General features: G+C 42.4%; 1 pseudogene; it reads right to left on the bottom strand.

Moving 5' to 3' along the window:
* Positions 1–490: 490 nt before the first annotated feature.
* On the bottom strand, positions 491–12,085 carry LOC129059437 (skin secretory protein xP2-like; annotated as a pseudogene).
* Positions 12,086–12,921: the final 836 nt, after the last annotated feature.

Raw genomic sequence — 12,921 nt, 5'->3', positions numbered from 1 at the left:
GTTGGAGCCTCCGAGGAGTAAGGTTTCCCTGATCGCCGGTCCCCCTCCAGCCCGCCCCTCGTGCTGGCGTCCATTTGAAGACGCCCTGTCGCCGCCGCTCCCAGGGGAGCCGGGCCCTCGCGCTCCCTCCAGGATGGGACAGGATATGACAGCCCGGTTTGTGCACCAGCATCCTTAATATTTCCTTCCTTTCAGAAGCAAATAGAGCGTTCCCTTATCTGAATGCTAATTTCCTAGTTAAAAACCCTCCCTTGCTGACAAGGGACTGAAAGAGTTTTAAATCACAGATGTAGAGTATCAAATGCAATAATGCTCTTGCAATAGTGCATTGAAGCCTCAATTAATTAACCCTTGGGCTAAGTAGGCAGGTACATGGCGGTGGCCGCAGGCGGTGGATGGATGAGATTTAAATGTGCATCTCATTTCCCCAGCACGGAGCATGCCGTTTGGTTCAGAAAGGAGTCATTTTGCACACTCGCCTCATTTACTCGCTGCTTTAATCCTCCTAATTCCACCTGAGATCAGGGGAGAATTGAAAAGGAAGGCGAGGAGCAGGGGCTGCGGGCCGGGCTTTTGTTGCTCGCGGTCCCCGGGGGTCGCGCCGCGCCGGGCCGCGTGGGGGCTCTCGCCTTCCGAGCGGGCGTCGGTGGGAAACCTGCGCGGCGAGAGACAGGGGGATGGGGCGCTTTTGACGCGATTATGGGGTGCGGGCCGTCGTGGAGGAGGATGTCCGGCCGAGCTCACCCTGCCCAGGTGCCGGATCCCCAGGCCAGGCTGCGGCCTGCGCTGGGCTCGTGGGGCAAGGCCGCAGCGCCCCGACGCCGGGTGGGCGTGTGGGTGGAGTGGAGACTTGGGTCCTTCGGCGCTTGGGAGTCCCGCCGCCTGCGGTCGGGAACCACCTCCCACCCCTGGCCCGGCCCGGGCCGGGAGCGGTGTCCCGCGTTGACTCGGTGTAACTCTCCAGCTCATTTCTCTCCACGCGATTTACCATCTGTGAACTCGTCTTTAACCTAATAAAAATCATCTAGCTTTTGACTAACAAGAAAAGGAAACAGTGCTCATTGTGGGGTTTGGGGAAAATGGCTTCACTAATGTGCAGGATGAGAACGGAGTGATTTATAGGCGGTTTTAACTGTAGGCTATGATTAGGGGGCTGGTAGTAAGTGCATTAGATGTCTAAGTGTGGCAATAGAGTAAATAGGCGTTTTATTTATCGCAGTGCCAGGGGCCTCTTAGCGGAAGAGCGCTTCTCCAAATTGAAATATAGCAGAGTTTACACTCCTGATTAGGGCTTCAAGCGCAGAGCCCAAGGCTATCAGCTAAGCAGAAACAACGCTCGCTGACACCTAATTGTCACTGGATTAATGTGCAAACAGGGACAGCGAACAGCAACAACAAATAACCTAGTGTCAGAGCCGTTGGTGGCAGTGTCCACTCGCAGTGACTTGGGGCCAAATTGGAGTTTATATGTCAAAACAGGCTCAGATCAATGTGTTGGGCTCCTCCTGCAAAGGGCTGGATGGAGTCATGGCAGTTGTTGATATATGTGTGTGTGTGGGCATATTATGTGCCGGTGAGTGGAGGAGAGCAGGCAGACGGAGGAGGTGAAATGCCTTTCCATTAAATTTTTTTCTGCTTTATGCTCGCGAATTCACAGCTATTAAGATAAATTTATGTGAATCAGGTCTTTCTCTCCAGGATCTTGTGACTTTCGCCTGTGTCTCCATATAAAATTTAATAACCTTGTTTGTGAATCAAATCATTCCCACAACAACAGATTCAATCTGGGTTGCCACCTGTCTGGCTTTGGACAGGAGCAACCGAATTGGGCAGCTGGGTTCCAGCCTTTCACGGGGGCTGGTGGTTGGTTGGCTGCCTGGCAGGTCCGTTTTCTCTGGGGTTTTCCAAAAGCAGGAGTAGACGCGGCTGACATCTGAAGGGGAAAGGGAGGACAGCCATCGGTATTCCTGAGACCCGCCTTTTCTTCGAATGACCAAATTGGTGGCAGCCCTATTTAAAAAACACAAGAATTCATGAGAGTCTAAAGCAAATGGGGGAATAGGTTACCATCCAAGAAGTTCTTATGCTCACTCATTTTTCTTCTACAATTAGCCATTTAGGGAGGGAAAAAGTCACAAATACATGAATTATGTTCTTAAATGTATTTCTAAAGTTCTTAAGTTTTATTGAGCATGAAAGTTGGTCTTTCCCTGTGTTAAGGACTGAAGAAGCTATAGAACTAGCTAGTAGCTCAATGGTGCAAAGTCTTATGATTTAAACTTGACATTTGCAATTTTTTGCCGTAAAATATTACTTTCTTTATTTCAAGACTTTAGTTGAAAACCTTGTAATTCCCTTTAAGCTCCATTTGATTGTCAATTGCACAACTCTCTCTAAAGCTTAGGGCTTATGATTTTCATACACACATGATTTATGCTTTTTGTGTCACAATATAATGTACTTTGGTACGGCTCCCACTTATTTCTCTTGCATCACGAGAGATTTTCCTTTTAGAGGCTGGGAGTTTTATAGTGAAGCTGTGAAGGAGTTGTGATCTGGCTGTACGTCTTGTTGAATTGTCCAAAATTGCCATTTTTGCTGCCCTGTACAAACTTCTGTGCCTCTCCATTTAATATGTTTTCAGAAAATGTTGACCTGGATATCTGCATATCTGGATAAAAGAATGAAATTAATTTCACGATTGAAAATTTCAATAGCTGGCTAGAGAAAGATCATTCATTGCATCAAGTATGGGTAGAGAGATAGCAGAGCCAGTGTTGGATGTTGCAAACACAGATTTCATTTAGTCCATTTGTTGTCAGTAAATCGTAAAGCTGGATTTGCAATGGCAAAATCCCAAATATGTTTTACTGGATCGATTCAATGCATTTTAGTTGTAAAACTCTAAGTTCATCCAAGCTGCTGATTAGAGCATAACATTTAAGTTAATGCTGTATATTAACACAATACTTAAAAACAAAAATACCACAAAGAGATATTAAGCTTTCTGAAAAAACCATATACTGTTATGGCAAATGTTGGAATTCATGCAGGAATTTTGTTGATCCTAATTGTTATACTTTGTAGATTTTACTTTGTTGTCTCCTAGAACTAGAAGAAATTTAGAGATTGTCATACTCTCTTTACAGCCCTACGTGCAGATGAAGAAACTGAGGCCCAGAACGGTTAAATGTTTTGATTAAACACACACACACTCAGTGAAATTTTCCAAGTATTCCTCCTATTTGTCATTATTCCAGTCAAGCCATAAGCATTATAGGTATGTGAGAAAAACATCAAATGTTTTTGTTATACCTTGTCAATGTTAATTATTCAGGCATTTATAAACATTAACATTTTTTTCTGGCACAAAAAACTTTTCAAATTCTTGATTTAAGAAATAACTTAAAATGGGTGTTATTCCTTGATTACATATCTAGAAATTGTGAAACAATTACAAATGTAAAGGAGTTTTCAGTATTTGACAGTGTTGCCATGTCTTGGTTATTTGAGGTTAGGTTTATTGCTTCTTTTCGAGTTTTCTGCTTCTTTTGTCTCCCACTCTTTCTGCTCTTTTGGCTTTTTGCCTCCTCCTCCCGGCTCTACAAGGAGCATACTAAGACTCAAGAAGCTGATTTTATCATTGCTGATAAAAATTTCATGAAGAAAATAGGACGGAGCTAGCAGATAGAATGGAGTTTGATTATCATATTTCTCACTGGCTCTCCCTGGCTATCAGTACAATGGGTAAGCAAGAAATAATCTAGCCTGTAGAAGAAAAGGTAATATTTGGTAGGTTTTAAAAATAATTCTGCTGGAAAGTTACAGATTTGTTTGTGTATGAATCACTCTTGGAATTCTTATGATTGCCTTTGAGGCATAAACTTCAGAATGTGTCTGAACTATTAAGCATCTACCTTGTTGGTGTGGCTAGGTGTTTAAGAGAAGTAAACTGAAATTAAATTATGTTAACCAAGAAAAAAATTAGCCCCTCACCCCCAAGTTTAGGTGTATCTGTTTAAATCTAGATCTAATCTGAAATTTCTGGTAATGTGGTCAGACTCTGGGTAGCATTTGGTAGCTCTGGAAATTATAGTCACTCTAGTAAACTGCTGAAATCTAAGCTGAGGACATCATGGGCGCTATAAACCTGGAGTGTCAGCTACAGTGTATACTGACCAGATCCACTCACCTCCTCTCAGCTTCACCCTGAGTTCTTGGGAATTTCTTTCTTTCCTTTTTTTTTCTTTTTTTTTCTGAGTCGGAGTCCTGCTCTGTCGCCCAAGCTGGAGTGCCGTGGCACAATTTCCGCTCACTGTAACCTCTGCCTCCCGGGTTCAAGCGATTCTCCTGCCTCAGCCTCTTGAGTAGCTGGGACTACAGGCGTCCACCGCCACGCCTGGCTAATTTTTGTATTTTTAGTAGATACGGGGTTTCACCATATTGGCCAGGCTGGTCTCGAACTCCTGACCTCATGATCCGCCCCCCCCCACCCCCCCACCTCCCAAAGTGCTGGGATTACAGGCATGAGCCACCATGCCCAGCCTTCTTGAGAATTTCTTAACCAGACATTATAAAAAACAAAAATCGTACTAGGTCTGTAACTGGGCATTTTTGTATAATAAATGGTTTAAACACAATTCCGATTTTATAGACTAAAACGATGGTAAAGAACTCTTAAAGGAAGAAAGAGAATCTATTCAGGAATTATTTCCATGAAGGGAATATCGTTTGTCCTGGGTGAACAATTCGAGAAGCATTTAAGAGTAGCCAAAGCCATTTCAGAGAGAAGAACCACGTGTTGAAGGGAGAAGACTGCTGATGTGGGACAGGTGGGAGGCATGGTTATGGTTGGTGCCCTAGAATCATATAGTGGGGTGGCCTTGAGCAAGCCATTGTCAGACAGCCATGAAGTAGTTTCCTAACCTACAACCAAGGGACTAGGCACAGAATTTCTTAAGGTAAGGTCCACAAGCCATTAGGTCAGCATCTAATAAGCCCCTCCAAGGGATTATAATGCACTCCAGAGTTTACAACGCTTGGATCAAAGAACCTATGCATTTTCTTGTAAATGCGGGATTTTTAATCATTTACACTTTAGCAATTTAAACTCTATTACAGTTTGTGGAAAAGACTTAAAGAGACACTGATGACTGATTTAAAATACTCTTTCAGGCCACAGGAAGACTTCATTAGACAAACTCTTCAAGAACTCTCTTCTTAGATTACACCTACCTCATGGAGAACTGCAATGGTTGTCCCTATTTGCTGTTTTTGTTTTGTTTTGTTTTTTGAGGTGAAGTCTCGCTCTGTCACCCAGGCTGGAGTGCAGTGGTGTGATCTTGGCTCACTGCAACCTCCACCACCCAGGTTCAAGCGATTCTCCTGCCTCAGCCTCCCGAGTAGCTGGGACTACAGGCACTCGCCACCACGCCAGCTAATTTTTGTATTTTTAATAGAGACGGGGTTTCATCATGTTGGCTAGGCTGATCATGGACTCCTAACCTCAGATGATCCACCCGCCTTGGCCTCCCAAAGTGCCGGGATTACAGGCATGAACCGCCATGCCCAGCCCCTATGTGCTTTTTAAAGTTCTCTTTAACTTAAAAAACCACAATACTTTTCTGTAGTTAACAAAAAATTGTTTGTGGATTAAAAATACTGTGAGATATCCTCTTCCTAATTTTCTCAACTAGTTAAATTACCATGTTGTAACTTTGAGAAGTAGCATGATTTCATCTACATAGTAATGCAATTTTATGTACTTTTAACTTTTGAAATGAAATGAAAACCAAAATATTCCAAATTAATATTCTTTAGGATTGTGCAAGAAGCCCAGTTCTTTTTTTTTTTTTTTTTTTTTTTTTTTTTTTTTTTTTTTTTTTAGACGGAGTCTCGCTCTGTCACCCAGGCTAGGGTGCAGTGGCGCGATCTCAGCTTACTGCAAGCTCCGCCTCCAAGGTTTACGCCAGTCTCCCATCTCAGCCTCCCCAATAGCTGGGACTACAGGCACCAGCCACCACGCCCGGCTAATTTTTTGTATTTTTAGTAGAGATGGGGTTTCTCTATGTTGGTCAGGCTGGTCTTAAACTGCCGACCTCAGGTGATGCGCCTGCCTCAGCCTCCCAAAGTGCTGGGATTACAGGCACCTGCCACCACGCCCGGCTAATTTTTTTTTTTTTTTGTATTTTTAGTAGAGATGGGGTTTCACCGTGTTAGCCAGGATAGTCTCGATCTCCTGACCTCGTGATCCGCCAAGGCTGCCTTGGCCTCGAAAAGTGCTGGGATTATAGGCGTGAGCCACCGTGCCCGGCCAAGAAGCCCAGTTCTTTAACATCATAAAATGATATGCATCTATGTGTATTCCGTATATTTAAACATAATTAAAGGCAAACAAGTTATACTATATCCCAAACATGCTGACATGGTTTGGCTCTGTGTCCTCGCTCAAATCTCCTCTCAAATTGTGATCCCCAGGTGTCAAGGGAGGGACCTGGTGGGAGGTGATTGGATCATGGAGGTGGTTTCCCCCATGTTGTTCTCATAATAGTGAGGGAGTTCTCATGAGATCTGATGGTTTTAAAAATGACAGTTCCCCCTGCATGCTTTCTCTCTCCTGCCACCTTGTGAAGAAGGCGCCTGCTTCCCCTTTGCCTTCCGCCATGATTGTAAGTTTCCTGAGGCTTCCCCAGCCATGCTTCCTGTACAGCCTGTGGAACTGTGAGCCAATTAAACATCTTTTCTTCGTAAATTACCCACACTCAGGTAGTATGTTTATAGTAGTGTGAAAATGTACTAATACACATGCATATTATTCTTTGGCAAGCCAATTGTAGAAATCACTTTTTTTCTACCCCAGTGCCATAGAGCTAATTCCATTTTCATTTTATAAATGAATCCAATAGGCATTTCCTGCATGGGCCCTACAAGGTTTTTCAGGCTCAATGTGTATCAGTTTGTGTTCTTGCGTGGTTAAAATAAGAGCAAAAGTATGTAGTATAAGTAAGTTCCTTCTCCCATCATGTTTAATATTGGTCACGGAGGAACAATACAATGTGTGCTTTCTGTATATATACAGTCTTTGCAAGGTAGGATTTTCCCCCCTTACTTAAGGGAAGTTTTTCTAAGAGCACATCTTTTTAATGGTATTCTTTCCCCTTCTCGGTGAGGACTATTGATTGAGTGGACACTGCTTACTGTAGCTGTTCCGAGCTGCCAGCAGCAGGGTTTCCTGTGATTGATTTTATATAGCACCTTTTCTACTTGAGAAATCCCAAAGCACTTAACAAAGCAGGGAGTGAGTTTGATGCTGATAGTGATGGCGTAGGCAAACACTGGCAGTGGCATGAACCGGCAGCGGCTCACATTGCTTCAGATTCTCGACTGCAGAGAGCTGGCAGCCAGGTCACCACCATTCCCTCTGGTCTGCCTAGAATCTCCAGACCGGAAAGGACATCTAGCTATCCTTGAGGATATTCCTTGACTTCCACCCTGACCAGCCCCTATGTCACTCAAGATAAATAAGATTGGCCACTGTGGGTGGCTTCAGAGGAGTCATTTACTCTTGAATCCTTTATTTCCTCATGGGTTCCATATGGTAGGTAGATTTGGTGTCCTGTCCAGTCAGCAGTTCTAAGACTCTATTTCCTGATTTTTTTTATTTTTTGTTTTTCAGAGACAGGGTCTTGCTCTGTCACCCAGTCTGGAGTGCAGTGGCATGATCATAGCTCACTGTAGCCTCGAACTCCTGGACTCAATCCATCCTCCTGCCTCAGCCTCCTGAGTAGCTAGGACTATAGGCATGTGCCCCACACCCAGCTAATTTTTTATTTTTTGTAAAGACAGGATCTTCCTCTGTTGACCAGGCTGGTCTCAAACTCCAGGCCTCAAGCAATCCTCCTGCTTTGGCCTCCCAAAGTGCTGGGATTACAGGTGTGAGTCACCACACCCAGCCAATTTCCAGAGTATTTTTTGAGTCTCGAGGAGGTGCAGGCTCAAAAGTAGATTGTTCCAGGCATCTGCTCTGGAGAGAGAATACTCTTTGGCTGATTTTAGTACTAGATAAGTGCAAAAACAAGCAAGAGGGCATCTGCAGAAATGCATGATGTGTTTGCCCTCAGAAGGAGCGTACATTGCTTACTTCTTTGACACCTAGCACAGTGCTTAGCACATAATAACCCCTCAATAAATGTTTGTTGAATAGATGTGTAAAAATGAAAAGCATCTTTTCAGTGTCAGAGAAGGACAAATGTCAGTCCAGAATTAGGGGTGCTCAGGGCCTAGCATTGTCTACTTTAGCAATAAGCGTGCAAAATAAGCCAGCCCTGTCCCTATAGAGGCAGCAAAAATGGGACTAAAACAATGGTCTTTTTTCCCCTGTCCTTTTCTACCTCGTTTTGATGCAAAAGTGAAGCTGCTTGTTTCATCTGCAGGTTGGGGTGAGGAAAGAAGGAGAAAATTGATAAGGTAAAAAGAACTAACATTAAGCTCAGAGTATGATCTATTCACTTCCAGTAAATATGAATTGGAGAGAGGAGAGATGTGGAAAGACTCCCGGAAGGGGAGGAGAGACCTCACCAATTTGAGTAGGTCTTGAAGCAACAAGGAACCTGTCATTGAAGGAACAGAAAGAAAGCCATATGATTCTTCTTAGGATCTGGACTATTCTTGCCCTCATCTTCATAGACGTGAACTTCCTTAGTGTCTCTAGCAAGGAGCAGGAGGATAACTGGGGAGGGAGAGAAGGAGAAAGTCACGCTGAGACCTCTGGGCCCATACATTCCCCTGTACCCCATGGGAGGAGAGCAGTGGCAGTTGTGAGGTGACTTTGGAGGAACAGTTAGCAGGTCACACCCTGTGGCTCCAGCTGAATTGATACCCAGAAGTCTGGTGTGTCATACATCTCATCACCCAGTTAGCTTGCTCAAAAGAGGTGAGGAACACCCTAATTAAAATGTCTGTGTGCATTCATCTTCACCTGTGGTTTCTTTTCTTTATAGTATGGCCATAGCTTTTATTTTTTAATTTATTTTTATTTTTTGAGATGGAGTCTCGCTCTGTTGTCCAGGCTGGAGTGCAGTGATGTGATCTCGGCTCACTGCAAGCTCCGCCTCCCAGGTTCACGCCATTCTTCCGCCTCAGCCTCCCGAGTAGCTGGGACTACAGGCGCCCACCACCACGCCGGCTAATTTTTTGTATTTTTAGTAGAGGCAGGGTTTCACCATGTTAGCCAGGATGGTTTTGATCTCCTAACCTCGTGATCTGCCCGCCTCGGCCTCCCATAGTGCTGGGATTACAGGCATGAGCCACCGCACCCAGCTTATGTATGGCCATAGCTTTTAAATTCATTTTCAAGTAAATAACTTACTTTTGTCTTAAACAGTGCATTGAACTGTCAAGTGTCCTTTGCTCTTCAAATAGCCCACAGAGGCCCACAGTATTTTTGTCCTCATTTTATGGATGAAAAAGCTGAGGCCCAGAGAGGATAAGTGACTTGCCAAGGTCACACAGCAAGCAAACAGTGGAGCTGGAATTCAAACCTAGGTTACTATGTGCTACTTCTCACTCACTGTCCACTGTGCCTTGCTTTCTCCATCTCAAACAGAAAAAAAAAAATTATAAATCCTGATTCAAAAGAGAAACTGTATTGTTATGACACTCAGCATTTGAAGAACTAAGTTGTGTATGTTTGTAGTTTCCTTTTGAGCTCAGACCACACAGCCACAGCCAGCTGGCTTACTACCCTAGGCTATCAGCTAAAATACACCACTTTTTATTTTGTGGCCTTCTTCTTTTTAGGAACAGGAATAAACACCTGGGATTTTTGCCCATAAGATTCATGGCCAAGTATATTGTCTCTACTTGGGGCATCCTTGACACTTTGGTGACCCCATCTCTAGGACAAGAGGGCTGGGCTGGGCTGAACCAATGTGCTCCAAGGCCCCTTTCAGCACGGACAACCTATGACGGCAGGCAGGTGAGAGTCCACCGACCTGCAGCTAAAGAAAGAGGCAAACTGGGGTGGGCACAGCTGGTGACTCAGTTCTTATCCATGCTAGCTTACTGGGAGCAGATGATGGCAGGCATTGGCTTTGAAGCTGGGCACATGAACACACACAAGACACAGTTCTTGCCCTCCAGGGGTATGGAGTCTAGTGAAGCCTTCCCAAAGGAGCCTGCATGATTGGCAGTTACTGCTCACATGTTTACTTTGTATTGGTGAATTTTAAGAGGTGTCCCTTGCACAATATGAGTAATTTAAAATATATCTACACGTGATGAATTCTTCCTTCTATCCATTGAGGAAAAAAGCCCTATTTAAATAGATGGACGGACATTGAGTGGGTCTCTCTGTGTCCCAATAAGATGAGCACATTCTGCCCTTAAACAGATGCACATTGCATCCTTGGGAAGCTGCAATGGACAACTCTGGAGGCTTGCACTGTTAGGAAGCACACCTTGGAAATACCACACAAGGAGAGCAGGGCCTCTGGTGTTTCTGACTGACATGAGTGAGCTCAAGAAGAGCCTGATTAAGGGAACTGGGGCCCTTCTTGAGAGGTTGGGGGGGAGCATGGATCATACGGCAGTTTTGTTTGGAAGAAAAGCTGGTCAAAGCCACAGGGAGTCCTTGTAAGGCCAAAGGAGAGAAAGTTGTTCCCTTGGAGAGAGTGGCATTTTGGAAAACTGAAAATCACTTCGGTAATATTGTATATGAGAATCTTTGTAACCAAAAAGAGATGCAATAAATCTCTCAGTTTGAAGCCTTCTTCAATATTTTACAGATCACACAATCATCTCCAGCTTTTGGCACAAAGAAAAATCCACATGACAAACCTTACGGAACATTAGCAATATCAAGATAAGCTACATCTGCAGAATACCAATGAAATTATCCCTACCTGCTGCTGGTGTTTTCAAAAATGTGAGGCGGAGGGTCCATTTTTTTTTCCTGTTAAAAATGGAAATCGGTGTTTGAGTATTCCATGAAGTTCTTCAGGTTCATTAACAAGGTCAAAATCAATGTTATTTTACTGTTTGGAATCATTTTTGGTGGAACAATGAAAAGAAACCATAGTAGAAGTAGTCTTAATATAATCATTTTCTTTTCATTGTTCTTTATGGGAAAATAATTTGGCCCGAAATTTAGTGGTCCCATCAGGGAGGTGATATCTTTAAAAAGGTGGTCTGAAGGACAGGTTTTACTGTACTTTAATAGGCTTATAGATTAATATAAATCTTAATATTCATAATCTTTACCATTTCTTTTCTCAATATCTGCTCCATCTATACATCTATCTATAATGTATGTTTCAAACACAAGATATGCTTGATTTTTATTAAATATACTGATGGTGCTACAGGGACAGCCACTTGACCTAGTTAAAAAAAGAAAAAAGAGCCAGGGGGTCAAATTTATGGATAGTCTGCTGCTGAAAACAGATTTTTGCAGATAATACAATGGCCTGAGAGCAGGGCTGTCTTTGCAGATTTGCCATGTGCTATTATTTGTGTATGGCCAGGTCAGTAAAATAAATATGTGTATATTGGGTGCCAAGTGTGAGCTGCAGATGATCATGATGAAATGTGGATTTCTCACCTGACAGCTTGATTTTTCTAATCAAAACATGGAATATTTTCAACCTACATATGCTCACAAAAGAAAATCACAGTGATCACTACATAGGAAATTTACTTATTGGACAGAAAAGAAAATATGTAGGTATGCAATGCTTGGCAAGAATAAAAAAATGCTAATTTATTTTAATGTGGTTATTTAAAGGAAACATTATATAAGTGATTTTGGTTTTATTTTGATTCTGAGATTCCTTGTTTGCCTGTCAGCTTATTATGTTATAAACATCAAAGAAATTAATGAATTGTAGATGTGTACAACATTGATATATTATGTAAAAATATGTACATATGTATATATATCTTTTACTGATTATTAAAAGTAATACATCCTTATTATAGAAAATTTACAAAATATGAGGCAAAAACCAAAATACTCACCACCCAGAGATAATCACATTAACATTTTCTCTCCTCTGTTTTGTTTTACACAGTTTAGAGGATCCTGTATGTATAAAATTGAATATGGGTTTATTAAATTCCGTTGTAGGATCCTATAACTTACTTCACTATTTCCTATAATTGGATGTTTGTATGGTTTCTTGTTTTTTCCTATCATAAATATAAAAGATAAACACCTTTTATATAAACCTTTGGTGGCATTTCACATAACTGCCCCAGGAGCTAGTCCCAGAGATGGAATTAATGAATTAAGTAGAGTAACATTTTTAAGGCTTTTGATAAGTATTGCCAACCACTTTCCACAAAGCTTAGGCCAATATGTAGTGTAAGCTTATTTTAATCAGATTTGATGTACTTTGCCCACATGAAGAAAATGCTGTGGTTTCAGGTTTCCAAAGCAGTGATCTCCTGTAGTTGGCAATGATGTTCCTTTGTGGTTGCCCTGAGGAAGATGTGAGAAAGTGTTGTAGAGGCCTATTTGTCTGTTTTTGGGGAGTGCTGGTTCTTCTGGTTAATTCACATAAAGGCTTTTTTTTTTCTTTCTTCTTTTTTTACATTATGTGGTCTTCAGAAATAGTACTTAATGTTTTAAACATTAATATTAATTGAAAAAGGAGAGAACTTAAATAATTGCCTATATATTCTCTTTACCTTTGTATATGTATATTTGTGGTAATGAGAAAAAAACGTGGAATTTATTACTAGAAAAATGGGTCTATAAAAGTATTTATGCTCTTTTGCCCACTCAACTTCCAGCTTTACTGGCTTTAAATATTTTGTCCTCAGGACCTCAGTCCTCTAAGGTATTTGGCTGTGTGCAGAATGTCATATTCCTGTCCCCTCTGTTGATAAGGATGTGGCTTTGTGTCTGTGGATGCCTGTGTG

The sequence above is a fragment of the Pongo abelii genome, chromosome 4 (genome assembly GCF_028885655.2).
Source record: "Pongo abelii isolate AG06213 chromosome 4, NHGRI_mPonAbe1-v2.0_pri, whole genome shotgun sequence".
NCBI lineage: Eukaryota > Metazoa > Chordata > Mammalia > Primates > Hominidae > Pongo > Pongo abelii.
The sequence above is the reverse complement of the archived record's forward strand: the minus strand, read 5'-3'. Positions and strand labels throughout refer to the sequence as shown.